General features: G+C 35.2%; 1 pseudogene; it reads right to left on the bottom strand.

The window, feature by feature from the left end:
• Positions 1 to 11,042: 11,042 nt before the first annotated feature.
• LOC136162724 (olfactory receptor 6C6-like) lies at positions 11,043 to 11,974 on the bottom strand (annotated as a pseudogene).
• Between the last annotated feature and the right edge of the window lie 409 nt (positions 11,975 to 12,383).

Consider the following 12,383-nt stretch of genomic DNA (forward strand, 5'->3'; position numbering starts at 1 on the left):
ACATCATGTGAAACGCTGGGCTGGAAGAAGCACAAGCTGGAATCAAGATTGCTGGGAGAAATATCAATAACCTCAGATATGCAGATGACACCACTCTTATGGCAAAAAGTGAAGAGAAACTAAAAAACCTCTTGATGAAAGTGAAAGAGGAGAGTGAAAAAGTTGGCTTAAAGCTCAACATTCAGGAAACTAAGATCATGGCCTCTGGTCCCATCACTTCATGGAAAATAGATGGGGAAACAGTGGAAACAGTGTCAGACTTTATCTTTTAGGGCTCCAAAATCACTGCAGATGGTGATTTGCAGTCATGAAATTAAAAGACGCTTACTCCTTGGAAGGAAAGTTATGACCAACCTAGACAGCATATTAAAAAGCAGAGACATTACTTTGCCAACAAATGTTCGTCTAGTTAAGGTTATTGTTTTTCTAGTGGTCATGTGGATGTGAGAGTTGGACTGTGAAGAAAGCTGAGCGCTGAAAAATCGTTGATTTTGAACTGTGGTGTTGATGAAGACTCTTGGGAGTCCCTTGGACTGCAAGGAGGTCCAGCCAGTCCATCCTAAAGGAGATCAGTCCTAGTTGTTCATTGGAAAGACTGATGCAAAGCTGAAACTCCAGTACTTTGGCCACCTCATGCGAAGAATTGACTCATTGGAAAAGACCCTGATGCTGGGAGGGATTGGGGGCAGGAGGAGAAGGGGACGACAGAGGGTGAGATGGCTGGATGGCGTCACCGACTCAACTGACATGAGTTTAAGTAAGCTCTGGGAGGTGATGATGGACAGGGAGGTCTGGTATGCTGCGATTCATGGGGTCGCAAAGAGTCGGACATGACTGAGCGACTGAACTAAATTGAGGGATCGAACCCTCAGTTCGATCTCCCACGTTGCAGGGAGATTCTTTACCAGCTGAGCCTCCAGGGAAGCCCAAGAATACTGGAGTGGTAGCCTCCAGTGGTATTCAATGGATAGGATAGGGTAGCCTATCCATTATCCAGCAGATCTTTCTGACCCAGGAATCAACCTGGGTTCTTCTGCATTGCTGGTGGATTCTTTACCAACTGAGCTACCAGGGAACCTGCAGTAGAGTATAAACGTTAATATTACTTTAAATTTCATATTCTGCAATTAATAGAGAGATTGAACATTTTTATTTCTATTTCTCATCCATGAATGATCTATTTTAACCTGTGTTCACTTTTTCTTGGTTTTGTTGTCCTTTTATTTTTTTGTAGGATATATCTGTTATGAATCATAACCCCCAGTCATATCTGTGGCAGGATCTTTTCAGAGACAATCCTTCCTTTTAAATTTTTAATGGAGTGGTTCAACTTTGAAAGTTGTAGTCTGTCATGAATTCTTGGTGACCTATTCTCTCAGTACATCCTTGCAAGTATTTTAAAATTCTATAAATATCTGCTTATATTCAACACTTCTATGACTTTGCTTTCTACATTTTTGTCTTTGTTCCATCCAGAATTTATTATTATATGAGATATGGATTTTTTTTTTTTTTTTTTTTTTTTTTGCTTTTTAAATGAATAACTAATTGCCCTGACATCAGTGAGCTAGAGACAATATGAGAGTTTGGACAGTGGGTTGCTAAGAGCACCAATGTCCTGTTATCCCCTGTTAGCAGATTCTGTCTAGCTCATTGTTCTCATTAACAAGATTTCTATGTCATCTTTCAGCTGAAAGATGTACTTTCAGCTGAAAAAGTAACTGACTCAACTGAAATATTGCCTTGCCTTGAGAAACTCATAATTCTCATATCCCAAAAAAAGGAGGTTTCTTTGACTTCAGTATAAATAATCTAATTATAACAGAGTCAAAGTCCTGGAAGCCTGGATCCCCTCCTTCCATTCAGCCCCACTGCCTCACATACACCTTCACTTTTTCACTTGAGCATACCTGTGTTTTTTGTTTATTTGTTTTAACAGTTTGATAATCTGCTTCTTGGAAGTGGTTTCTTTGGAACTTCAATTCTCTTCTAGTCATCTGATAAATCTACTTTAACTTTATTCTTTATGGCAGTATTCCCTGAATCTTTGATTTTCCTAAACTCTTACATGTTTCCATAAGGCCTTGTACTTCATCTTTGCAGTAGTGGTTATATTTTAATTGCTAACATGGTCACATTCTCACTAGACTGTAAGTTTCACAGTATAAGTGGTAAGTTGCATGTGTGGCTATTTAAATAAAAATATAAATTAGTTAAAAATACAAACTCAAATCCTCACTTACAGTAATTTCATTCTAAGTACTCCAAAGTCAAACGTGACTGATAGCTAATATATTGAATAGCACAGATTACAGAGCATTCCCATTAATGCAGATAGTTGTATTGGACAGTTATTTCTCTTTCCATTACTCTTGAAATATTGCTTAAGTTCATGGCATCTTTCTGGAACCAAGGCTCTGTGTGACTTCTGCTCTGACTTTATCAAATTGTTCATCATTTCTTGTATTGCTAGGCATTCCCTCTCTCTCTTTCTCACATGCACACAGACACACACACACACATACATGCACATATTTTTCTTTAAGGTTTTATCTAAATGCCATCTATTCCTTGAAGTCTTCCATGGTTTGCAAATCCAGGATTAGGTTCCCTCTGTTCTTTGCTCTCTTAAAACTTTGTACACTTTATCTTACTCTATTGCAATTACTCATATATATATATATATATATATATATCTTTTTGCATTCTAATGCTACATAATATGGAGGAAATGGCCTTTTGTTTAATTCATCTTTATACATCTTAAGTCAAGAAAAGAAATGCAACCAAACTTGATTTATATATATATAAAATGTTATAAATATATATTTATATTTATATATATGTTATAAATATAAATTTATATATATATAATGTTATATATATATATACAAAAGTTTGAGTTATCCATATATATATATATATACGCATGTATGTTATTATATATATAATATATATTACAGTATATATATATTACTGTATTTAACTACTAATCAAATTAGTAGTTATATATATATTACTGTATTTTGACTACTAATCAAATTTTGTTAAGAAATCTTTCATCAATGTTTAAGACAGATATTGAGCTGTGGCTTCCTCTACAGGAAGGAATATATATATATTACTGTATATATTATATATATATATGATAGATGTTACTATATCATATGTATGCTACATATTATATACATATTACTGTATTATAGCTGCTAATCAAGTTTTGTTAAGAAATCTTTCATCATTGTTTAAGACAGATATTAAGTTGTAGTTTCCTCTTCTCACAATTTCTTTTTCTGATTTCAGATTCAGTTCAGTTCCGTTTCGGATTAGGATAATGCTAATAGGAAGTTGGTGAACATTTTTATTGGGGAGAGATCTTTAGCACACTTTTTAGCACACCTCCACACTTGAGTAGATACAGGGCCAGTCATGCCTTCTTCAGTGAACTTCTTAACTTTGTGTCTTCCAAGAATAGGGTCATTTCATTTGTTATCATATATATGATCATAATATCATTTGTAATTTTTCCCTATTTCCTTTTAATGTCTGTGAAATCATGAACATACCTTTTACTTCATTATTGATATTAGTAGTTTGTGTCTCTTTCCTTGGTTAGCCTTGCTAGATATTAATTGATTGAATTAATTTTTCAAATAAACAACTTCTGTTGCTATTAGTATCATATCCAAAAAAATTATCACTAAGAACAATGTCAAGGAACTTTCTCCTATGTTGTCTCAGGGTTTCATAGTTCCAAGTCTTACATTTAGGCTTTCAATCAATTTTGAGTTAATTTTTGTTGAGTATTGTAAGATATGGGTCCACTTTCATTCTTTTAAATATTCAGTTTTCACAATTATATTTATTGACAGTATATCTTTACACATTGAATATCCTTGACTTCCTTGTAAAATATTATTTGAGCACAGAAGCATTGGTTTGTTTTGAAGCACTCTATTCTGTTATCTATGTGCATGTTTTTATACCTGTCCAGTTCAATTCTGTCGCTCAGTCGTGTCCGACTCTTTGTGACCCCATGAATCGCAGCACTGCAGGCCTCCCTGTCCATCACCAACTCCCAGAATTTATACCTGTAGCATACTGCTTTGATTCCTATAGCTCTGTAAAATAGTTTGACATTCAGAAATGTAATGTCTCCAGCTTTGCTTATTCTCAGGATTATTGTGGATATTCAGGGTCTTTTGTATGTCAGTATAAATTTTATTTCTGAAAAAATACCATTAGACTCTTAATAGAGATTTTATTTAATCTATACATGGCTTCAGGTAGTATGGACACTTAAAATATTAATTCTTATAATCCATGAACAGTATACTTTTCCATATATTTGTGTCTTCTTCAATTTTTTAACAATGTTATATAATTTTAGATCTACAGATCTTTCACCTTCTTTGTCAAATTTATTCTTAAGTATTTTATTGTTTCTGTGTTGTTGTAAATGGAATTTAAATGTTACTTTTTTTCAGATAGTATGTTGTTATCATATACAAGCACAGCTGGTATTTGTATGTATATTTTTTATCCTGCAATTTTGCTGAATTTGTTGATTAACTTTTAACAGTTCTTTTGGGTTTTCCATATATAATATATCATCTGAAAAGAAACATTTTTAATTTGTCTTTGATTTTGATGCCTTTTGTTTCTTTTTCTTTCTTGATTGTTCTAGCCAGGACTACCAGTACGGTGCTGAATAGGAGTGGTGAACAGGAACACCATTGTCTTGTTGCTAATCTTCAAGGAAAATCTTTTAAACCTCCTCATTGTGTATCATGTTATGGAATCATCATATATGACCTTTTTTATGTTGAGGTACGTTCTTTTTTTGAGGTATGTTCTTTCTGTATTCAATTTGTTGAGATTTTGTTGTTTTCTGATTTTTCTTCATCTTGTTTCATTAGATGAAGATGTAATTAGCATATACATTACTTGAATTTAAGGTGGTGGTGGTGTTGTTCAGTCAGTCAGTCATGTCTGACTTTTTGCAACCCTGTGGACTGCAGCATGCCAGGCTTACCTGTCCTTCACCAACACCCAGAGTTTGCTCAATCTCATGTCTGTTGAGTTGGTGATGCCATCCAACCGTCTCGTCCTTTGTTGTCCCCTTCTCCTCCTACTTGAATCTTTTACAGCATCAGGGTCTTTTCTAATGAGCTGGTTCTTCACACGAGGTGGTCAAAGTATTTGAGTTTCAACTTCATCATCAGTCCTTCAAATGAATATTCAAGACTGACTTCCTTTAGGATTGACTGGTTTGATCTCCTTGCATCCCAAGGGACTTTCAAGAGTCTTCTCCAATACCACAGTTCATAAGCATCAGTTCTTCAGTGTTCAGCCTTCTTTATGGTACAGTTTGACTTACATACATGAAAAGATTACCACAATATGTTTAATGAAAATCCATCATTTCATATCAATTCTAGATTAAAGAAGAAATTATTTTTCTTTGTGATAAGAATTCTTAGGATTTACTCTCTAAATAACATTAATATGCAATATACAGCAGTGCTAAATATAGCAATCATACTATACATTACACCATTAGTAATTATTTAGACTTATAACAAGAAATTTGTACCTTTGACCACTTTAGTCATCATACAAACACAACGCATTATTATTGCTTATATTCCAACCATGTGCATTTCATCTTCATGACTCATCTATTCTGTAAGTGGAATTTTGTTCCTCTTCACCTGTTTCAACCATCCCTTAACCCCATTCTATCTTTTTTTTCTGTATCTATGACACATTTCTGTTGTGTTATATTTGTTCATTCGTAGTGTTTTAAATATATGTCACATGTAATTCAAATCATATGGTAATTATTTTCCTCTGTCACGTATATTTCACATATAACACTCTCTAGGTCCATTCATGTTATCCCAAATGGCAAGATGTCATTTCTTTTTATCGCTGAGTAATATTGTGTTTATATTTTTAATCTATTCATCTATTGATAGGAATTTGGGTTGCTTCCATATTTTGACTATTGTGAGTAATGTTGCAGTGAAAATAGGGGTACATGAATCTTTTCAAAATAGTGTTTTGTTTTTAAATACAAGAAGTAAAATTGCTGGATCCTATGCAAGATTTATTTTTTATTTTTTTTTCTAGTCTTTTATCTTTACTTTATAGGTGAAGAAACGTGGATAAAAGAGAACTAAAGAATCTTGCCCAAATATTAGTAATAAGCAGCAGCAAAACTAAGGTTCCTAATCCATTGTTCTAGCTGCCAGGCCATACTATTTTTAATCCTTTTAAGAAGATTCAAAATGTTTTCCATAGTGGCTGCACCAAGTTACATTCCCAGCAACAGTGCAAAGAATTCCCTTTTATCCATATCCTCACCAACACTTATTTTTGTTATCTTCTTAACGACAGCCATCTTGACAGGTGTAGATGATATCTAATTGTGGTTATGATTTGCATTTCCCTCTTGATTAGTGATACAGAGCACATTTTCACGTGCTATTGATCTTCTTCCTTGGAAAATGTCTTTTCAGATCCTATGTCCACTATTAATTGTTTGTTTATTTTTATGTTGAGATATAGGAGTCTTGTGTACTTTTGGATATAAACTTTTATGAGACTATTGTTTGCAAATAGCTTTTTCCATTCAGTAGGCTGTTTCTTCTCTTTGTTGATAGTTTCCTTCACTATTCAAAATGTTTTAGTTTGATGTGGTCTCATTTGTTTATTTTTGCTTTTGTTGCCCTTGCTTGAGAAGATATATCCTAAAAATTATTCCTAAGACCTATGTCAAAGACTGTACTGCCTAAGTTTTCTTCTACTAGTTTTAGGGTTTGGGGGTCTTACATTCAAGTCCTCAGTTCATTTTGACTCTATTTTTTTCAAAAAGTGTGGTAAAGTAGTCCAGTTTGATTGATTTTCATGTGGCCATCCAGTTTTCCCAACACCTATTCATTGTAGAGGCTGTCTTTCCCCCATTTTATAATCTTGCCTCCTTTGTTGTAAATTAAATGACCATGTAAATGTGGGTTTACTTCTGTTCTCTCCATTCTGTTTCCTTGATTTTTCTGTCTGTATCCTATGGTGCCAGACTGTACACTGGGGTAAATGAAGGGAAGAGGTATAATCTATAACTTCAATGATTTTATAGATTACTTAGTATAGTAGCACTATAAAAAAATATTTAGAATTTAAGTTTTATATATAGATGTATACATTCCTTAGGCCCAGGGGAAGGATTTATCCTATACCTGAGGGTGTTGTACCAGGCTGACAATAGGAAAAACTACCAGAGTGATTACATAGAAGACTTTATTCCTGGTAAAATAATCACTCTTGAATATTATTTTCAGCAAAAGCCTACAACTTAGTGTTTTAATATATACAGTTTTTTATAAGGAATGATATCATCACAGGGAAGAAATTGAGAACAGTCATATAAAAATTGTTCTCAAAAACTCCTGTTAAATTTTTTCACAGTAACCACTCACAATGTGTCAAGAAGATTTTAGACTGCATTTGTGTTATATAGTTTCTTCATTTTATGTGTGCTTGCAGTGTTCTTTGATGCTGTTGTTATTTACTTGCTAAATTGTATTCAACTCTTTTGCAACCCCATGCATTATAGCTCTGCAGATGCTCTGTCCAATGCAATTTCCAGACAAGAATACTAGAATGGGTTGTCATTTCTTTCTCTAGGGGATTTTCCAGACCCAGGGATTGAACCCATGTATCCTGCTTGGCAGGTGATTCTTTACCACTGAGCCTTCAGGAAGCCCATGCACTAAGTTACATTAAAAAAAAAAAGAAAAGAAAAGAAATCCAATTTGAAAACATATCATAAAGCTACAGTCATCAAAAGAGTGTGATATTGGCATGACAGTCAACATACAAATCAAGGGAATAGAACAAAGAACTCTAAGGTAGAACCCCACATTTATGGTCAATTGATATTTAACAAGGGTGACAACATTATTAAAAGAAGTAACAGCTTTTGTAAGAAGTCATGTCGGGAAAACTAGATATGTACATGCAAAAGAAAACTTTATCTCACCCCATATATAAAGGCTATATGTAGGGTTTCCCTGGCAGTCCACTGCTTAAGAGTCTGGCTCGCAATGCAGGGGACACAGGTTCCATCCCTGGTCCAGGAGGATTTCACGTGCTGAGGGGCAACTAAGCACCACAACTACTGAGCTTGAGCGCTAGAGTCAGCAGGCCACAACCACTGAGCCCAAGGCCTGTAAGCACTGGAGCCCAGGTATCTGGAGCCCGCGCTCCACCACAGAAGCCACCACAGTGAGAAGCCTGAGCACTCCAGTGAAGAGAGCCCCCACCCGCCGCAACTAGACAAAGACCGTGTGCAGCAACAGAGATGCACTACAGACGAAAGAAAGAAAGAAGTAATAAAAAATAAACAAATCTTTTTTTTTTTTTTTTTTTTTTAGAAAAGACCATATATAAAGATCAACTCAAAAGAAAGACAAGATTATTATGGGCACTAAAAGTATACATTTCTTAGAAGAAATCATACATATAACTCCTTGTAACTTTGAACTAGGCAATGATTTCTTAAATATGACACCAAAAGCACAAACAGCAAAAGAAAAAAAAGTTAAAATGGCTTCATCAGAATTAAACCTTTAGTGATCAAAGAGCACTATGAAGAAAGTGAAAATGCAACCCAAAGAAGGAAAAAATTATTCACAAATCATGTATGTAATAAATAAGGTTTTGGTGTTTTTTTTTTAAGGGTCTTCCTCGGTGGCTCAGATGGTAAAGAATCTGCCTGCAATGCAAGAGACCTGAGTTCAAAACTTCTTCTTCTTCTTCTTTTTTTAAGACTTATTGAAGGCAAAGTCTCTGTCAATGGAGGTTTTCAGGGTCTTAAAAACAAGTACTTACTCCCCTATTTTTCCATAGAAGAGCAGATAGATAATAGTGTTGGCTTAAAAATGGTAAAATGAACCAGAACACAACTCAGGTAAAATTATTTCTTCAGGTACACATAGATAATAGTCTTATCATTGAATAAATACCTTTGTGAATTTTTTCATATGTATTTCTCTGATGGAATATTATATCCAGAATGGAAATCTATATATTTTAAGGAGTTTGGGTAGTTTTATTTTTTTAAGAATCTGACAGTATATAAACCAAAATTCTTTCTTAAAAGTCATTATATTGATATATTTAAGCGAGTATGTACAGGAAAATGAAAGTGTTAGTCATTGAGTCATGGTCAACTCTTTGCAACCCCATGGACTATAGCCTGCCCAGCTCCTCTATTCATGAGATTTTCCAGGCAAGAATACTGGAATGGGTAGCCTTTCTTATCTCCAGGAGATCTTCCCAACCCAGGGATTGAACCCATGTCTCCTGCATTGCAGGCAGATTCTTTACTGCCTGAGCCAACAGGGAAACCCAAATGCATTTGTATAAACTTTAACTCTGTGCATGCTAAGTCACTTCATTTTTGTCTGGCTCTTTGCAACCCTATAGACTATAACCCACCAGGCTCCTCTGTCCATGAGAGTCTCCAGGCAAGAATATGGAGTGGGTTGCCATTTCCTTCTCCAAGGGATCTTCCTGACTCAGAGATCCAACTTGCAGCTCCTGCATTGCAGGTGGATTCTTTACCACTGAGCTACAGGGGTAACAGGAGTGAGCAGAGAGGAAATTCCAAGAAGATTCAATTCATTTTTAAAACTCCCTTTAATTTTTCTCAGATATTCAAATTTTTAACAGTTCACCTCAATTTTTTCTAAAAATCTCTGGAGATATCTCACTGAGATTTGAATTCATGGGCACTACTGCATTTTAATCCTCAAATAATTCATTTAGTATAAATATTAGTCTTCTACCTTGTCTTCTTGACTCCAACATTTGGACTTCTGTCTTCAATACAGTTAACAGAGTGATCCTTCTAAAATAAAAATCTGATTATATATTTACCACTGGCTTCCGAGTCACCTATAGTCTATGTTTCTACACTCCTGTTAAACTGAAAATATATATTTAGGGATGAGAACATGGACTTTAAATTTAGATAAGTTAACCAGGTAGGTGATTCTTATTTCTTCCAAATATTTAGGACTTTACACCTACCAAATAAAGAACAAGTACAGTTTTGGGCATAAAAGTTTCTTATGATTTGAAGTCTGTCTTTTTTTTCCTTGACTTGTTAAACATTACCTCAGCTGAGGCAACATCTTCCCTCAAGTGCAACATTTCTTGACAGTTCAGTGTAGGCCAGATGCAGATTGTGCATTAGTTTATATAATGTGTCATTTCATCCTCAAAGTAACATTAAAATAGAATTATTCCTATTATATCTATTTCATAACTGGAGAAATTCAGCAACATAGAGTTTGAGAAACTTGATCAAGCTCATACATACATCTAAATTTAAGCCTTCGATGACTGGCCAAAAGATCAGACTTGTGATATCAGCAAGTTGCACTTGAAGTATCAATACTTCTCAGAGCCCCAGTGGTGCATGAGTGCTAAGTTGCTTCAGTTGTGTCTGACTCTATGATCCTATGGACTGTACCCCATCAGGCTCCTCTGTCCATGGGATTCTCCAGGCATGAATACTGGACTGGGTTTCCATGTCCTTCTCCAGGGGATCTTCCCTATCCAGGGATCGAACCCACATCTCCTACATCTCCTTCATTGGCAGGCAAATTCTTAACAACTAGCACAACTTGGGAAAGTCCAGAATCCCAGTGGTAGGATATGCTATTAATAATATTTCCATCAATAAAATTGTCATATGATTAATATATAATTATAACAGTTTTTAAAAGTCAAAACCATGCATTTCTTGTAGAGAAAATAAAATTCAACATTTGTGTTGACAACGTGAAGAAAGGACTCACTGTAACACAGAAAAATGCTAATGATAAACTGATAAAGAAAGATGTATTATGCTGAAAGCCTTGGTTAAAATGTTTTAAGAAGTCTAAATGAAATTGAAGGACAGGTTAATTAAACTGTAAAATGTGTAAAAATGTTTGCTTTTCTCCAATATTTCACAATTAAAATTTTCTTCACTTATTGAAAAACTTGTAAATATTTTGGAGTATATCTTTGAAGGTTTGTTTCACTTGCTGGTTCCTTAGAGTGTGAATGAAAGGGTTTAATACAGGGGCAACCGAGACATAAATAACAGCTGCACCTTTGGACAATCACCCCTTCCTTTGCAGGTGGCTTCGTGTAACTAAAGATACAACTACCCAAGTAAGGGAGACTGCAATCATACAAGAAGAACATGTGGGAAAAGCCTTTGTTCTTTTCTGAGCAGACGGAACGTTTAAAATGATCTTGACAGTGTATGTATAGGAAAGCATCACTAACAATAATGTGGCCACAAGTGTTACAACAGCTGAGACAAATGAAATCAATTCTAAGATATGAGTGTCTGTGCAAGAAATCTGCAGCACAGACAAAGTGTCACATACGAAATGATCAATTACTCTGGAAGCACAGAATTCCAGTTTCAATCCCAAGAGCACTGGTGGAAAAATAATCAGAAAACCCGCTGCCCATGAACTGAGTACAAGTTGGTAGCACACTGTTTTGCTCATAATGATCACGTAATGTAAGGGTTTGCAGATTGCTACATAACGATCAAAAGACTTGGCAGCCAGTAGGTAAAATTCTGTAACACCTAATAAGAGAAAAAAGAACAGCTGAGATGCACAACTGTTGTAGGAAGTGATTTTGTTTTTAGTCACGATGGTTATCAGGAATCTGGGAATACAGATTGTTGTTAATGAAACTTCCAAGAAGGAGAAATTTTGGAGGAAAAATACATGGGAGTCTTAAGGCGGGGATCCAGCAAGATAAGAAGGATGATGGATAAGTTTCTCATCACACTCAACATGTAGTTTAGGAAGAGAAACATAAAAATCACAATTTGCAATTGTGGTTCATCAGTCAATCCCAGGAGAATAAACTCTATCTCTCTTGACTGGTTCATTTCAGATTTAAGTCCTATTGAATAGACATAGGAAAACAACTCTAATAAAAGCAGATGTAACAATACTTTCTAAAACGCTGCAGACATAGAAAAAATATTCAGAAGTGTAAATAAGTTTTATAATTTGATCCAGTGTGACAAGACAGAAAAGTGAAAGTGAAGTCGCTCAGTATGCCCAACTCTTTGTGACCGTATGGACTGTAGCCTACCAGGCTTCTCCGTCCATGGGATTTTCCAGGCAAGAGTACCGGAGTGGGTTGCCTTTTCTTTCTCCAGGAGATCTTCCCAACTCTGGGATCAAACCCAGGTCTCCCACATTGCAGGCAGTCACTTTCTGAGCCACCGGGGAAGCCCACAACAAGACAGATATCTAAAATAATTGTACAGTTCAACCTAAGCATTCTCTAAT

This window comes from Muntiacus reevesi, chromosome 1 (genome assembly GCF_963930625.1).
Source record: "Muntiacus reevesi chromosome 1, mMunRee1.1, whole genome shotgun sequence".
NCBI lineage: Eukaryota > Metazoa > Chordata > Mammalia > Artiodactyla > Cervidae > Muntiacus > Muntiacus reevesi.